The sequence below is a fragment of the Saccopteryx bilineata genome, chromosome 3 (genome assembly GCF_036850765.1).
Source record: "Saccopteryx bilineata isolate mSacBil1 chromosome 3, mSacBil1_pri_phased_curated, whole genome shotgun sequence".
NCBI classification, from domain to species: Eukaryota; Metazoa; Chordata; class Mammalia; order Chiroptera; family Emballonuridae; genus Saccopteryx; species Saccopteryx bilineata.
Window position 1 is genome coordinate 175,795,140 of NC_089492.1, and position 16,791 is coordinate 175,811,930.

Here is a 16,791-nt window from a genome sequence, read left to right on the forward strand (position 1 = left end):
GACCTTGGGTCCAAGCTGGTGGGCTTTTTGCTCAAACCAGATGAGCCCGCGCTCAAGCTGGCGACCCCGGGGTTTCGAACCTGGGTCCTTCCGCATCCCAGTCCGACGCTCTATCCACTGCGCCACCACCTGGTCAGGCAATTAGAACTCTTATACATTGCTGATGGGATAAAATCTTTGTAAAAAATTTTTCAGTCTCTGGCTAAGCTGCAAATACCCTACGATCCAATAATCTCACTCTTTGGTATGTATACAACCCCCATACATTTCTGCTTATGTATATAAGAATATGTCTAAGATTTTTCAAAGCTGCCTTGTAGTGAGTCAGATATATATTCCAAATGTCCATCAATGCATCAAGATTCAAATGAATAAGTCAGTTGTAATAAAATATTTGTGCATTGGAATAGAATGTCACAATTTTTTTTTATTTATTCATTTTAGAGAAGAGAGAGAAAGAAAGAAAGGGGGGGAGGAGCAGGAAGCATCAACTCCCATATATGCCTTGACCGGGCAGGCTCAGGGTTTTAAACCGGCAACCTCAGCATTCCAGGTCGACGCTTTATCCACTGCGCCACCACAGGTCAGGCTAGAATGTCACAATTTAAAGTGAACAAACTACAAAAAATCTGGATCAATTTTATTGATAAAATACTGAGCAGAAGACATACACAATGGAATATATCCTATATGAGTTGAATTACATCAGTAGAAAACAGGCATTATTCAACTATATTTTAGGTATATATAATTATATAATGAAACTTAAAGGAAAGTCAAAGAAGTAGATATGCATTTCAGGTATATTGGTTACAGCTATAGGGAGTGAGGATTTATATTTAAGAGGGGAGAAGTCTGGAATTGTTATATTATGTTTTACTGTGAGTACAGGTTATGTTGTTTTTTATTTCATTAGTTCATTAAGGTGTACATTTGTTTTATGCACTTTTTTTCTATGTACAGTTGACCCTTGAACAACATGGGTGTTAAGGACCCCGACTTTCCCCTGACCCCCCAGGTCAAAATCCTTCTATAACTTTTAATTCTACAGTTGGCCCTGAAAATCTGTGGATTCAACCAACCACCAATGGAAAACAGTATTTTTCATTATGGATAGGGAATCCGTGGTTATGAATCTATGGTTGTGAACCTGCTATTGAATATCGGATGTCAGGAATCTGTGTTTGGGAATGCGAAAGGACTATTTTTTTATCAGCAGTAGGTTGAATTTGTGGATGCAAATCCCACAGATAGGAATAAGTGACTGTATGTGATCTGCTTGTATGTGGACACACTCAGTTCAAAACTCTGTTGTTTAAGAGTGAGCTATAATATTTAATCATTTAAAATAACGTACTTGAACTATTTTTTAAAAGGAAATTAAGGCACAACCACAGGTGTTAATGTGAAAATAGTTTCAGAGTCTCATTTAAATTTACAAAAGGAAAGACAACCTCTGCTAATTGCATTTTGCTCTTTACTCCTGTGCTGTGCCTTATCCTTACCACACACGAGGTAAACTATGGCATGCTGAGAAAACCCCCTGCAATAATTTCAGGGGGTTGAAATAAGATGGGAGAGGAAGCCTTAAATCTGAATCTTAGGCCAGAGTAAGTCAGATGCTTACTGTTACTATAGCATAGTTGTGCATGTATGTGTGTGTGTTCATATGTTAATTCTATTCTAGTGTAATGAGGAAAGTGTTGGAATTCAAGCACCAGCCAAATACCTAGTGAGCACTTCAACCCCTGAGCATAATGAATGTAAAATGCTGGTAGTAACAGAGTGAAAGAAAAAGTCCTTTATTTTGGCATGCTAGAGTTTTGCAATCACATATGGATTCTCCAAGTGCTGCTTGATTGGGGATTAACATGTGGGAGGACTAACTTTTCTTGCAAGAGCCGTTGTTTTTGCACTAAATGTGTGAAAAACAAATTTCAAATAGCTGCCCTATTGCACTTCTATTGTGATTCATATTATCACCCTTTTAGATTTCTTAGCAATAATGGCACTTATTAAACTCATTGGGGCTTTTGTTATCTCCTTCCCCTCCTGATAGATATGTGTATTCCAAACTGCCCTCTTGATGTTCCGCTTATCTGTTAGACCTCACCGTTACTGGACTATCGCCCCTCTGAGACAGAGAAATTCCAAGAACCTGACAAGCTGCCCTAAGGAGGGGCTCCAGATGTACCAGGACTTTTGATTCAACACCCACATGCTCGAAGCCCCCCAAGGAGGATTATTCTGGACATACCAGGACTTTTGCCTCAGTATCCCCTCATGCTCTTCCAAACACTATATAACTCACCCCTTAGTCTGTAACCTGCACTCTTCTCCCACGGAGAAGTGCCCGGCAGGGTTCCTTTCTTCCTTTCAATAAAGCCTGTTACTCTGGTCTTACAGACTCCCATGGATTCCAACACCTCTTCCAAGCACTTTTGTTTTTCTTTCAGAGGATGGAGTTTTCTACCAACAGAAGGTTCAGTTTTTCATATTTTCCATACTGTATGGTACAATTTCCTGACTGCCTGGAGTATGAGTCCCAAAAATGTCCATTTTAGAAAATAAAGGAAGCTTTTGGAATACTCTTATATACAGGTTGTTCACTAAGTCTTTTTATTTATTTATTTTTTAATAATTTTATTTTTTTTAATGGGGCAAAATCAACAAATCATGATACATATATTCAAAGATAACAAGTCCAGGTTATTTTGTCGTTCAATTATGTTGCATACACATCACCCAAAGTCAGATTGTCCTCTGTCACCTTCTATCTAGTTTTCTTTGTGCCCCTCCCCCTACCCCTTTCCCTCTCCCTTTCCTCCCTCCCCCCATAACCACCACACTCTTATCAATGTCTCTTAGTTTCACTTTTATGTCCCACCTACGTATGAAATAATGCAGTTCCTGGTTTTTTCTGATTTACTTATTTCACTTCGTATCATGTTATCAAGATCCCACCATTTTGTGGTAAATGACCCAATGTCATCATTTCTTATGGCTGAGTAGTGTTCCATAGTGTATATGTGCCACATCTTCTTTATCCAGTCATCTATTGATGGGCTTTTTGGTTGTTTCCATGTCCTGGGCACTGTGAACAATGCTGAAATGAACATGGAACTGCATGTGTCTTCATGTATCAATGTTTCTGAGTTTTGGGGGTACATATCCAGTAGAGGGATTGCTGGGTCATAAGGTAGTTCTATTTTCAGTTTTTTGAGGAACCACCATACTTTCTTCCATAATGGTTGTACTACTTTACATTCCCACCAACAGTGTATGAAGGTTCCTTTTTCTCCACAGCCTCTCCAACATTTGCTATTACCTGTCTTGCTAATAATAGCTAATCGAACAGGTGTGAGGTGGAATCTCATTGCAGTTTTGATTTGCATTTCTCTAATAACTAAAGAAGATGAGCATCTTTTCATATATCTGTTGGCCATTTGTACTTCCTCCTGGGAGAAGAGTCTGTTCATGTCCTCTTCCCATTTTTTTATTGGCTTGTTTGTTTGTTTGTTGTTGAGTTTTATGAGTTCTTTGTATATTTTGGATATTAGGCCCTTATCTGAGCTGTTGTTTGAAAATATCATTTCCCATTTAGTTGGCTTTCTGTGTATTTTGTTATCAGTTTCTCTTGCTGAGCAAAAACTTCTTAGTCTGATATACTCCCATTCATTAATTTTTGCCTTCACTTCTCTTGCCATTGGAGTCAAATTCATAAAATGCTCTTTAAAACCCAGGTCCATGAGTTGAGTACCTATGTCTTCTTCTAAGTACTTAATTGTTTCAGGTCTTATGTTTAGATCTTTGATCCATTTTGAGTTAATTTTAGTACAGGGGGACAAACTGTAGTCCAGTTTCATTCTTTTGCATGTGGCTTTCCAGTTTTCCCAGCACCATTTATTGAAGAGGCTTTCTTTTCTTCATTGTGTGTTGTTGGCCCCTTTATCAACAATTATTTGACTATATATACATGTGGTTTTATTTCTGGACTTTCTATTCTGTTCCATTGGTCTGAATGTCTATTTTTCAGCCAATGCCATGCTGTTTTGATTGTTGTGGCCCTATAATATAGTTTGAAGTCAAGTATTGTAATGTCCCCAGCTTCATTCTTTTTCTTTAGGATTGCTTTGGCTATTCGGGTTTTTTATACTTCCATATAAATCTGATGATTTTTTGCTCTATTTCTTTAAAAAATGTCATTGGAATTTTGATGGGAATTGCATTAAATTTGTATATTGCTTTGGTAATATGGACATCTTGATTATATTTATTCTTCCTAACCAAGAACAAGGAATATTCTTCCATCTCATTATATCTTTTTAAATTTCCCTTAACAATGGTTTATAGTTTTTATTATATAAGTCCTTTACATTCTTTGTTATGTTTATTCCTAAGTATTTTATTTTTTTTGTTGCAATCGTGAAGGGAATTATTCTTTTGAGTTCGTTCTCAATTGTTTCATTGTTGGCATATACAAAGGCTATTGACTTCTGTATGTTAATTTTGTATCCTACGACCTTACTGTATTGACTTATTGTTTCTAGTAGTCTTTTTGTGGATTCTTTGGGGTTTTCGATGTATAGGATCATATCATCTGCAAAAAGTGATGCCTTTACTTCTTCTTTTCTAATATGGATGCCTTTTATTTCTTTGTCTTGTCTGATTGCTCTAGCTAGAACTTCTAGTACCACATTAAATAAGAGTGGAGAGAGTGGACAACCCTGTTTTGTTCCTGATTTAAGGGGAAAAATTTTCATTTTAGTGCCATTTAATATGATGTTAGCTGATGGTTTATCATATATGGCCTTTATCATGTTGAGATATTTTCCTTCTATACCCATTTTGTTGAGAGTCTTACACATAAAATTTTGTTGTATTTTATTGAAAGCCTTTTCTGCATCTATTGATAAGATCATGTGGTTTTTGTTCTTTGTTTTGTTGATATGGTGTATTACGTTAACCGTTTTACATATGTTGAACCATCCTTGAGATTCTGGGATGAATCCCACTTGATCATGATGTATTATTTTTTTAATATGTTGTTGTATTTGATTTGCTATTATTTTGTTTAGTATTTTAGCATCTGTATTCATTAGAGATATTGGTCTGTAGTTTTCTTTTTTTGTGCCATCCTTGCCTGGTTATGGTATGAGGGTTATGTTGACCTCATAAAATGTGTTTGGAAGTATTGCTTCTTCTTCAATTTTTTGGAAGAGTTTCAGTAGAATAGGAACCAAGTCTTCTTTGAATGTTTGATAAAATTTGCTGATATAGCCGTCAGGGCCTGGACTTTTATTTTTGGGGAAGTTTTTAATGTTTTTTTCTATTTCTTCTCTACTAATAGGTCTGTTTAGGCCTTCTGCTTCTTCTTGACTCAGTTTAGGAAGGTTGTATGGTTCTAGGAATTTATCTATTTTTTCTAGGTTGTTGAATTTAGTGGCATAAAGTTTTTCATAATATTCTACAATAATTCTTTGTATGTCTACGGTGTCTGTGGTGATTTTTCCTCCTTCATTTTGGATTTTGTTTATATGAGTTTTTTCTCTTTTTTCTTTGGTAAGTCTTGCCAAGGGTTTGTCAATTTTGTTGATGTTTTCAAAGAACCAGCTCCTTGTTCTATTAATTTTTTGTATAGTTTTTCTGTTCTCTATTTCATTTATTTCTGCTCTGATTTTTATTATTTCCTTTCTTTGGCTGGTTTTGGGTTATCTTTGTTCTTCTTTTTCTAGTTCCTTAAGGTGTGAAGTTAAGTGGTTCACTTGGGCTCTCTCTTGTTTGTTCATATATGCCTGAAGTGATATGAACTTCTCTCTTATCACTGCTTTTGCTGCATCCCATAGATTCTGATATGTCGTATAGTCATTTTCATTTGTCTGTATATATCTTTTGATCTCTGCACTTATTTCTTCTTTGACCCATTCATTTTTTAAAAGTATGTTGTTTAGTTTCCTCATTTTTGTGGGATTTTTTTCTTCTTTTTTGCAGTTGAATTCTAGTTTCAAGGCTTTATGATAAGAAAATATGCTTGGAACAACTTCTATTTTTCTGAATTTGCTGATGTTGTTTCTGTGGCCCAACACATGGTCAGTGCTTGAGAATGATCCATGTACACTGGAGAAAAAAGTATACTCAGTCACTTTAAGATGAAATGTCCTGTATATCTATCATATCCAGGTGCTCTAGTGTTTTGTTTAAGGCCACTATATCTTTGTTGATTCTCTGTTTGGATGACTGATCTAGAGCCATCAGCGATGTATTGAGGTCTCCAAGTGTGATTGTATTTTTGTCAGTTTTTGTTTTAAGGTCAATAAGTAGCTGTTTTATATATTTTGGTGCTCCTTGGTTTGGTGCATATATATTAAGAATTGTTATGTCTTCTTGATTCAGGGTCCCCTTAGCCATTATGAAATGGCCATTTTTGTCTCTGAATACTTTGTTGTCTTGTAGTCAGCATTATCAGATATGAGTATTGCTACGCCTACTTTTTTTGGATGTTATTTGCTTGGAGTATTTTTTTCCAACCTTTCACTTTGAATTTGTTTTTATCCTTGTTACTTAGATGAGTTTCCTGTAGGCAGCTACAGTTGGATTTTCTTTTTTAATCCATTCTGCTACTCTGTGCCTTTTTATTGGTGAGTTTAATCCGTTTACATTTATTGTAATTATTGACACTTGTGAGTTCCCTATTGCCATTTTATAGATTGCTTTCTGTTAGTTTTGTGTCTTGTTTGATCCTTCTCTTTTGTTTTTCTATCTTTTGTTTTTATTTGGTTGTATTCCATACATCTTTCCTCTGTTGTTATCTTTTCTAAATCATGTGCTTCTGTGGTGGTTTTTTCAATGGTGGTTACCTTTAAGTAATGAAAAGGGTTCCTACTCTGTTCATTGTAGCGCACTATTTTGTGAGTACTTTTGCACTCCATCGTCCTTTGCTACTGTTAATCTCCATCCTCTCCCCCCCCTTTCTTTTTGTTGTTGTCACAGTTTAAATTTGGATTCATTGTGTTCTTCTTGGAGCTTTTACTTGTGGCTTTGTTTTTTTTTTGTTCTTTGTATCTGATTGGAGAACCCCCTTTAGTAATTCCTGGAGTGGGGGTTTTCTGATGATAAATTCCCTCATCTTTTCTGTATCTGTGAATGTTTTTATTTCTCCTTCATATTTGAAGGATAGCTTTGATGGGTGTAGTATTCATGGCTTAAAGTTACTCTCTTTCAGGACTTTAAATATTGGGGTCCAATTTCTTCTAGCTTGTAGAGTTTCTGCTGAGAAATCTGATGATCATCTAATGGGCCTTTCTTTATATGTTGTATTCTTCTTTTCCCTGGCTGCCATTGGTTTGTGCCAATTTCATTATGATGTGCCTTGGAGTAGGTTTGTTGGGATTAAGAAAACTCGGAGTTCTGTTTGCTTCTTGAATTTGAGGCTTTAGTTCTTTCCACAGGCTTGGGAAGTTCTCATCTATTATTTGTTTGAGTATGTTCTTTATTCCATTTTCTCTCTCTTTTCCCTCTGATATACCTATTATTCTTATGTTATTCTTTTTGATGGAGTCAGATAATTCTTGTAGGGCTATCTCATTTTTTATAATTTTTGAGTCTCTTTCTTCTTCTCTCTGTTGTGCCTCAAATTGCTTGTCTTCTATTTCACTAATCCTACCTTCTATCTGGCTGTTCTATTAGCTAAGCTTGTTACCTTGTTTTCAGCTCATGAATTGAGTTTTTCATCTCTGTTTGATTTATTTTTATAGTTTGAATTTCCTTTGAAATATATTCTTTGTGTTCATGTAGTTGTTTTCTTATCTCCCTAAATTTCCTTTCTGTGTTTTCTTGTATATCACAGAGGATTTTTAGGATTTCTATGTTGAATTCTCTGTCATTTAGCTCCAAGGTTTCCAATATATTAAATTTTTTCTCCATAGATTTTCCTCATCTAGCTGTGTTACCTCTCTTTCTTTTGTATCCATGATATTCAATTTTCTCTTCCTTAAGGGCACCTGAGGGTGGTTTAGTTGATAGTATTAATGAGATTTAATAAAGAATAAAAAGTTAAAAAACTAAAAAATTGAAAAGAGTTGTTTTTTTAAAAAAAAATTTTATAAGGAAATAAAGAAAAATAAAATAAAATTCAAATTAAAAAAAGGAAATTATTTCCTCCCCCTCTTTTTTTCCTCTCCTCTCCTCTCCCCTCTTTCTTGAGAAAATCTTGTGGTGAACTGTGAATTATATATTGTATTAAATAGAACAAACAATGCCTGTAATGGAGGGCCTAAATTGGGGAAAAGTAATAATGGGGCAAAAAAAATAGAAAAAAGAAGGAGGTATGGACCCACAAAAAGCAAATAAGGAAAAAATTTGGGTCAAGAATAAAATGATTTGCTTTTAGTTGTTGGTTGACTAAGAGTTATCATGAGAGGAATAAGAGGGAAACAGGAAAATGGGGGGACAAATTAAAAATTATTATTGTATTTAGGGGAACAGGAACTAGATAAAATGGAGAGCCAGGGATGGGAGCACTGCTAGTGAGTTAAAAAGGTGAAATAAAACCCCCCCCAAAATGCCACAAACATAAGTTTGAGTCCCAGATAAGATAATTTGTTCGTTATTGAGGTTTGAATGAGAGGAGATGTAAAGGACAAAGGAAGAAACTAGTATAGAGGAAGAAAAGAAAGAGAGAGAGTGAGAGAAAAAGAGGGAACCACTAAAAGAAGAAAAACAAAAAAAAAAGGAGATAGAGATAGAGAGAGAGAGAGTTAAGGGTTTTGGAGTGCAACCCTCATAGAGAGAAAGGAAGAGGAAAGAAAAGATAATGGGAGATGTAACACTTATGGGTAATGTAGTTCAAGGATAGGAGAGAATAAGACCAGCAGAGAGTTAATCGACAAAATTGGAGGAGGAAAAGAAATCAAGAATGAAAATAAGAGAAACAAACGAACAAATATAATAAAATGGGATAGGTTATAAAGTCTTTGGATTATTCTTGATTTTGAAAGGTTATCTTCTTGCTTTTTCTTTTCTGTCCCTCTTCCTGGTCGCTGACTCTGTACCCTGGTTTCTGCCCCTTTGGCACACTCAGGTAGAGGTTTGCAGTTGATAAGTCTCTATGGCGATGTCATGTATTGTGCTTTAGTCTCGTTGGCAGTCGAGGCTCATTAGCATTTATAGGCTCCGCCAATGAGAGAGTCCGTGTTCCTGGAGCCTTTCTCCTAGTCTTTCCTTCCTCAATTAGTAGCCTGATAATCCAGCTATGGGGTTGCTGCTGCTTCTGCCTGGATAGTAAGAGGCTCAAAGCGCTCACAACTCCTCACTCTATTCCCACTCAGCACAGGGCTCTGGTTAAGGCTCAGTCAGTCAGAGCTGCTAGCATAATTAGGCGGGGCTTCCGCCCACTCAAATACCTCTGGCTGTGCCACTCTGTCCGGTAACACGGGCGGGCGCCTACTCCTAGGGCGATTGGAGGAAATTCTCGCTCACTATCTGCACGCACAGACCAGGATATCAGGCCAGCGGTCTCACACTCTGAGTGAAACCCCACCCGCATAGAAAAGTTCCAGCGTTGGAATTGGCTCTCGCTTCTTCCCCATGCGCGGCTTTTTCAAGGTGCTGGGTCGGCCCGAGATTCGCCTTTTGGCCCACACAAAGGCCCCTGACTCTGCTCCTCTGTGGGATAACAGGGGCGCACACTGCCGAGGCACTTGGAGGAATCTCTTGCTCACTATCTGTGTGCGCAGACCAGGTTATCAGGCCGGCTGCTTCACCTTCTGTGTGAAACCCCCACCCACCCGGAAAAGTTTCAGCGTTGGAATTAGTTCTCGCTCCCTCCCTGTGCGCAGCTTTTTAAGGGCGCTGGGGCAGTCTGGAGATTTGGCTTTTGGCCCACACAAAGGCCTCTGACTCTGCCTCTCTGTGGGATAACACGGGCGCCCACTCCCAGGGCTTTCGAAGGAATCTCTCGCCCACTATCTGTGCGCGCCCACCAGGGGATCAGGGAAAATGGCTGCCCCACTTGTCTTTCTTTGTCTGGATTTGGCACGAGTGTTAGCTTGTATTGCCCGGGTTGCCACAGGAACAGTTTTTCCTTGGCTTGGATCTCTGTGCCACAGCTTGGTTTGGCCGTTTGTGCCACGGCCTGGATCTATTCACCCCCTTTGCCTGCCTTAGTTTCTATATTCTCAGTTCCCAGTGAAAACTGCCCTGTTTAGGTTAGTGAGGAAGGCAGAGCATTTCTAACTCCCTATTTCCTTCGGGGTTTGATTATATATTTAGCCAATTTTTCGCTCGACCTTCGCTTGTATTGAGAAACATCTGGAGGCTCCAAGGATAGGTTTTTCTGTTTCTGGTTGAAGATCTTGTTGAGTTTTGGGGGAGATTTATCAGTATCGCTTCCTACCCAGCCATTACTCTGACGTCATCTTCCTGTTTACTAAGTCTTAGTGTGTGTGGGGAAGGGAGCCCATATTTCATTTTGCTTAGTGTAGCATCTATTGGTAATACATTTTCTAAATAGAGATTTTCCTCCAGTCTTGTTTTTTTTCTCCCATAATAATATTTCCTATATATTGCCTTGTATATGAATGTGATAGTTTTTCTTGCCATTACTATCAAATTGCAATAGAGTAGATTTGGATTTTGGTCAAATTCTTAACTTTCTTAAAATTTTTAAGAAAATGAAAAGGGTAGTCTCACTGCCCTATACTTCAAAGAATCTATGAGAAATTATTATTCAAACTGCTTTCCACATGATGTTGTACTTCCAGTGGAGTTCACTTTAAGTATGGTTTTGAGTTGAGGGTGGAATTGGGTGTGGGGAAAGCAAGTAACAGTCTTTCAAGTCAAGGTCAAGAAATTACTGCTCTTTATATTTCTGAAGTTCCTCTGTATTCTGTGTAGGCTAGGATATAAGTAATTTTTTTAAATGACAGGAGGGGCAATAGAGAGACAGACTCTCACATAAACCTCTACTGGGATCCACCTGGCAACCCCATCTGAGGTCCATGCTCTATGCTCGAATCAAACAAGCTATCCTCAGTGCCTGAGGCCAATGCTTGAACCAAAGGAGTCACTGGCTGTGGGCAGGGAAGAGAGAAAGGAGGGGGAGAGAAAGGGAGAGAGAAGTGGATGGTCACTTCTTCTGTGTGCCCTGACTGGGGATTGATCCTGGGATGTCCATATGCTGGGTTGATGCTCCATATACTGACCCAACTGGCTAGGACAGTAATTTTACATTCAATTAAGTGTGCTGTGTTTAATATTATCAACAACCTTGATATCTGTAACTAGTTTGTAGCAAATATTTTAAATATTTAAAAGATATTTAGAGAGTACTAGAGATTTCCTACTCAATAGTAATGAATGCCACCAAAAAATCTAATATTCATAAGAAATCTTTTACCAAATCTAATCAATGAATAAATAATAGTATATCTCTATAGTAAGATGAGACATTTTGATGTTAAATAGTATCTCTGTCTCATAGTAATATATATTTTTAAAGTCTGAAATGGGACAGAAGGGATGTGAAAAGGCATTAATTAATATGCTTAAATTTTAATTTTTGGGTTTAAGATTCTTAAGTAGCACTTTTGAAGGAAGTCTTTCTGCATCACTGTTTTATCTGTAGTTATTCACATAATTTGAAGAGCACACCAAGAAGTATATTATTCCAATAAGTACATACACAGTTTTCTTCTAGGAGCTTTATCTTTGAAAATCATTTTGTGTTCTTTCCCCTAAGGCTGACTTATAAAAACAATATCCTTTTAGTTTTTTTCCTTTCCTTTCATAAACTATTTGGGGAGAGATTTTGTCATTTACCCTGCATTTAAAAATGGCCCCTTGTTCCTAAAGGATCACATAGACAAGAACACATACTGACTTTACAGTCTTGTGAGCAGGTGGATGGTACATGTGAACCATTAAAAAATCATCCCACGAGGGATTTGTAGAGACTCATAGGCACAGAAGAGATAGACATGTGCACATTCTTCAGTGTCATTGGGGAGTCTGAGGAAAATACCATCCAACCTGATGGTGACTTCAAAGAGCAATTCACACGTTTGCCATCTGGTCGAATATGAAACTAAGTGACAGACTTCCTGTGATCCTTTACTGGTCTCAAAAAGCTGCTTATCTAGATGATGACCTTTGTCATCTGTAGAGCTGTCTTACTGTGGAGAGGACAGTTGTGACCTGCCACTCCCCTCCCATCAGGGTGTAGTTCATCCTGACTTAAGACTTTTCAAAGGCAGTAGCTAAATGCTCACTGGAACACTTGAAACTGTCACAGCAGAGTCATGTGGACCACAGAAGAGAGAGGCAAGATCAGGGAGAATTCATGTGCATTTCAACATTAATTGAACCACATCTAAAACCTGAGTGAAAATGTAAGTCCTAGATTGGGCTAATGACAGACATTGGGAGATGCAGTATTATATATGATGTAGGGAGAGTGGTGGGTGGGGATGTAGATAGTGTGGGGGGAAGAGAAACAGACTTAGAAGAGCATCTTCTAACCTTACTAACATAACCTTTCTTAATTATGAAAATAAAGATACTCAAAATGATGCCTCCCATGCCATGACTCAGTCTGATTTCTCTGGACAGTGTATATACAGTGGTGGAGAAAAAGACATGTTACACAGAAATGTAGTAAGTAGTCTTGCTGGGGATATCCCTGTTCCTGTGTGTATCTGTATATAGTTAGATATTAACACACATGCACATGCATCTACACATATGCACACACAAAGTAACTGTGGTAGTGACAGACAGTGATTTTCCAGCTGCTAAAGAAGAGCAAGCAGAATAGACATTCATACTATTTGTCATATTTGTCAGGGACAGCATGACTGAGCCATGGGGTCTGTTCTGCACCCAGTGATAAATTTTGGTGGTCTATCTGAGGTGAGAAGCTAGGTTGACTGTTGATCCTTCTCAGCCTGTGCAGCTGACTAATAAGTAATTGTCTTTTAACCAAGTGTTGAACTCTATCCAGGTCTGTCGAAGGCTAGCCTATTTCCTCTCCAGGAGTTCATGGCTCAAACAAGTTTCTCTTTGCTTTCTATGATGCATGAGAGAATTTAAAAAAAAACTGCTGAAAGCTTGCTGGCACCTTCATCTGGTCCTTCGAAAGATGTTCACCCTTTCTGTGCTCTCTGTGATTGCTGGGTCCTTGCTTTCTAGAGAAGCAATTTGGCAATGGAGGAGGAATTTTGGTGATGAGGGTGCCAATGATGGGATGGAGGGTATGTTTTGTTTCCTCTGCCATAGGTCCTGGTCCCCCTACTGGAAGTCCCCAACTACTTCCTTCTAGCAATTCTGTGGCTACAAAACTGAGATCTAGGAATACTGGGAGGAGACAAACCATTCATCTCCCTGCTTTGCGTGGTAGCAGAGGCAGCTGAGCTTGACCACTGGGACGCAGTGGGTGCTCTTTCTCCTTGGAGCTACAGGAGGTACTTTATTTTGAGTCCTCTTTGAATCTGCAGTTTTGCTTAGTCTAGTGCTAAATCTTTAGAACAACCCAGAATTAGTCAGTCTTAAGCAAAATCTTGAAATGAATGACTTTTGTTTGGGGAGCTTGCTGCTCCTTTTTATTTATGTTTTAGTTTTTAAAATGCCTTTTCCTTTATTTGGTGCCACCCCAATTTTTCAGATGACTAATCATTTCATGTAGCCAGGATCCCTCTTCAACATGGCCAAAAATGTCAGAAAATAAAACTACAGCTCTTTTAGGATACAAAGATAGCTTGATAAAAATCTAGAAGCATTTGCATTTTAAAAGTGCATATCTGGTTGCTGAGAAGTCCAGAGGAACAGATCTTTAGTGACAGATTGTTTGAGATTTATGTTTATGTCTGGGCAAAGGAGATATTTTTGGGTCAAGGGAAGTTACTTGAATTCTACCACTTTGGCAGCATTCTACTGTCTTTATCTACTTATAAGGTTAGCTCCTAGTCATAGACATGATGTACTCCAATGAAAGGTGTTCAGCAAATGAAATGAGGGCATAAAAAGTGTCTGTGACTTGCCCATGTTCAGATGAAAGTTACTCTTAATCATTTAATTTTGCTTTTCATTTTATCAGCTACCTCTAAAATGCTTTCCATGGGTTATTTTTAGTAATGCTTCATTGCAAATAAGCATTAATGAGGTATGAAAACAGCTTGGGCCTCATTGAGGCAGACAGTTCTAGCTAAGAACCTGAATGAAAGCCAGCTAAGATCCTAAATGAAAGTTGTCATCACCACCACCACCATCACTAAAAACAGTTTGCGTGTAAATGGTACCACTTCCCAAGAGAGGCCAGCTGACAGAGGGCAGTTGTGGTTTAAGAGATCATGACAATTATCATGCTCTACATCTTGGCTGTCTAACCCTGCTGATGCCTCAGTCTTCTCTCCTTGCCCTTTCTCTTGGCCTAGAGTTGTGTAGCCACAGTTCAGCTAATGAAAGGACCACACAACCGTGAGTTGTGTGCGTCCTCTATCAATTGTCACTCACCCTCATCTTGGGAAACATTACTATAGATCTCACTTCATTCTCTGTTGTCTCACCCTCTTTTCCTAAGTATTTCTTCCTTTTCCTTTTTGTTCTCTCTTTGCTCTTAGCATTCCACTGCCTCTGTAATCTGCATTCTCTGTGTTCTTCTATTTTTGCTGGCCAGTTCAGATATCTGTTATTCCTTAGTCTGTCTCCCCTGGAAGAATACAAGATAAACTAGTCACCTAGAGATGACTAGGTGAAAACAGCTCTTTAAATTTTCTTTTTATAAATTTTTATTAATGTTAATGGGGTGACATCAATAAATCAGTGTACATATATTCAAAGAAAACATGTCCAGATCATCTTGTCATTCACTTATCTTGCATACCCATCACCCAAAGTCAGATTGTCCTCCGTCACATTTTATCTAGTTTTCTTTGTGCCCCTCTCCCTCCCCCTCCCCCTCCCCCTCTCCTCCTTCCCTCCTGCGTCCCCCTTCCCCTCCACCCCCGGTAACCACCACACTCTTGTCTATGTCTCTTAGTCTCATTTTTATGTCCCACCAATGTATGGAATCATGTAGTTCTTGTTTTTTTCTGATTTACTAATTTCACTCCATATAATGTTATCAAGATCCAACCATTTTGTTGTAAATGATCTGATGTCATCATTTCTTATGGCTGAGTAGTATTCCATAGTGTATATGTGCCACATCTTCTTTATCCAGTCTTCTATTGAAGGGCTTTTTGGTTGTTTCCATGTCTTGGCCACTGTGAAAAGTGCTGCAATGAACATGGGGCTACATGTGTCTTTATGTATCAATGTTTCTGAGGTTTTGGGGTATATACCCAGTAGAGGGATTGCTGGGTCATAGGGTAGTTCTATTTTCAGTTTTTTGAGGAACCACCATACTTTCCTCCATAATGGTTGTACTGCTTTACAGTCCCACCAACAGTGGATGAGAGTTCCCTTTTCTCCACAGCCTCTCCAACATTTGCTATTACCCGTCTTGTTGATAATAGCTAATCTAACAGGGGTGAGGTGGTATCTCATTGTAGTTTTGATTTGCATTTCTCTAATAACTTAAGAAGCTGAGCATCTTTTCATATATCTGTTGGCCATTTGTATTTCTTCCTGGGAGAAGTGTCTGTTCATGTCCTCTTCCCATTTTTATATTGGATTGTTTATTTGTTTGTTGTTGAGTTTTATAAGTTCTTTGTAAATTTGGGATATTAGGCCCTTATCTGAGCTGTTGTTTGAAAATATCATTTCCCATTTAGTTGGCTGTCTGTTTATTTTGTTGTCAGTTTCTCTTGCTGAGCAAAAACATTTTAGTCTGATGTAGTCCCATTCATTTATCTTTGCCTTCACTTCTCTTGCCTTTGGAGTCAAATTTATAAAATGCTCTTTAAAACCCAGGTCCATTAGTTGAGTACCTATGTCTTCTTCTATGTACTTGATTGTTTCAGGTCTTATATTTAGGTTTTTGATCCATTTTGAATTAATTTTTGTACAAGGAGACAAGATGTAGTTGAGTTTCATTCTTTTGCATGTGGCTTTCCAGTTTTCCCAGCACCATTTGTTGAAGAGGCTTTCTTTTCTCAATTGTGCGTTGTTGGCCCCTTTATCAAAAATTATTTGACTAGAGTGACGTCACGGAAATGGTGCTGTGAGCAGCGCGTCCAACAGATCTCCCCAAAATCTCAACAAATTTATCAACTAGAAACAGAAAAACTTATCCTCGGAGCATTCCGGAGTTCCACACACACTGAAAGCGAAAGGACTGTTATAACTTGAATCTGAGAGACGGGTCGGAGCTGAAGGTGTGGAGGAAGCTAACTACCGCACGGACATTCATTCAAGCCGAGGAGGGAATACACCTGTGGTGAGTCAACCCATGCATGCAACTGCCCGCCCACACTCGGGGAGCAACAGCCTGAGTGCTGCCAGCAGCCGCCGGCATGCCATAAGAAACCGTGCGAGCACGCTCCGTGCCGCGGTCCGGTTGCAGAGTGAGCTCCCTTGCACCAGCAGCTTCCCTAGCGGCCCGCGTACTTCGAGTGAGAGTCCCCAGCCACCGGTGCCCAGAGCACCCCATTTGCTCGCATGACCTGAATGTCCCACTCGCCCACACACCCAGAGCACCCACTAGCCCGCACACCCAGAGTGCCCCATTCTCCCATGCACCCAGTGCACCCCAGCCACCAGCGGCAAGGCAAGCAGAAAGGGCGCCAAAGCTATCTTCCCTACTCTGGAGATTCTCTCTGTGGGCGGGACACCTCGCTCAGCCATTCAAGCTAACAA

The 16,791-nt window shown here is 38.8% G+C and overlaps 1 pseudogene; it reads right to left on the bottom strand.

The window, feature by feature from the left end:
• Nucleotides 1-16,585, bottom strand: part of LOC136329935 (small ribosomal subunit protein eS26 pseudogene) — a 34,599-nt pseudogene extending 18,014 nt beyond the window's left edge.
• Between the last annotated feature and the right edge of the window lie 206 nt (nucleotides 16,586-16,791).